The sequence below is a fragment of the Mesitornis unicolor genome, unplaced genomic scaffold (genome assembly GCF_000695765.1).
Source record: "Mesitornis unicolor isolate BGI_N332 unplaced genomic scaffold, ASM69576v1 scaffold1217, whole genome shotgun sequence".
In the NCBI taxonomy this organism is placed as follows: domain Eukaryota; kingdom Metazoa; phylum Chordata; class Aves; order Mesitornithiformes; family Mesitornithidae; genus Mesitornis; species Mesitornis unicolor.
The window spans coordinates 85337-86750 of NW_010195584.1; positions in this window are offsets into that span (position 1 = coordinate 85337).

Consider the following 1414-nt stretch of genomic DNA (forward strand, 5'->3'; position numbering starts at 1 on the left):
TGGAACAAAGACATCATTATATGATACTATTTTTAGCACTGAAGTATGTCAAATCAACCCGTTTCTCATCTGCTGCACCACAGCCAGTCTAAACTCCCCATCAACATCATCTGTTAAGCTGTAAAGCTAATAGCGTTCAACTCCAATCAGATCCAGGCAGCCTCCAAAAGACCTCCTCTGCCCCACTCCAGCATCCCTGCATGCCCGCAACACATCAGCCCGGCTCCTCACCACTGCTCTTGTCAACTTCTGTGCAGCAGCAGAGGAAAAGCTATGACAGAAAGCCACCATTATAGTTGTTTGCCAAGCACATCCACCAAATACACAGTGTTTCTTAAAGTTTATTCCATGACTCCCCGTAACGAAGTAAAGGCATAGCACGCCAATAACAGGAAAGTAAGAGGTCACATATGTGGGCATGACAGCCCATGCTGTGCTGGGAGTGGAGAGGTGTCTGCATTTGCTCTGCCCCAGAACATCTCTCCAACAGCCAAGCAGCAAACTTGCCAGTAAGCCCTAATTTAGCACACATTCTATGCTGGTAAACCTGAAAGACACCCAGTGGTTGAATTTCATTAGAAGACTTCCCTGGAGCAGGCTGAGCAATCTTCTCTTTTATTTGCTTCTACAGGCTGTCCAGCTACTGAAAACCTTGCCTTCTGCAGCTACAAAGATGCAATAATGACTCTGCACACTTGTATATAAGATATTTATACCTATATCATAGAGATCATAAATGCACATTTAAAAATATAGAGTTATTTTGGGTTCAATGTAATGCTTTTCCATGTCTTGTCACAAAGAAAAATTGGACCTAACTCATATATTCGGAAATCTAAAACCCAATAATTTGATGGTAAAATGTCCAGTGTTTGATTTGTTTGTACACTTTCAGTGACTAAAAGAGCTAACTCATAAATAAATGAAAAAAAAAAATCACCTTCATAAATGGAGAGATAATGTTGAATTTTTCAAGTATTAAAGAACCAGAAGATTCAATATTGCAACATGATGGCAGCCTGCCAAACCAAGAGAAACAACCAATAGCTTTTACTAAATTCCTAGCATTGCTAGAGCTAGTCCAACATGCCGCTCAAAGCAAAGTCAGCTACAGGATCAGGGCTTTATCCAGTTGGTGCATAAAAAGCTGCAAGGATGGGAACTGCACAATGTCTGGGTAACCTTCTCTACCACTTGACTTCTCATGGTTAAAGTTTTCTGAATATTCAATCTGAGCCTCTCTTGTTTGAATTTATGCCCGTTTTCTCTCTTCCTCCCACTATGCACTGCTGTGAAGAGCCCAACTCTATCTTCTCAATACCCTTCCCATGAGTGCCAGCAGGCTGCTGGCAGCCACACCCCCACCCACAGCTTTTCATGGCAGGGGGGGGGGGGCCCCCGGTTTTCCCCTCAA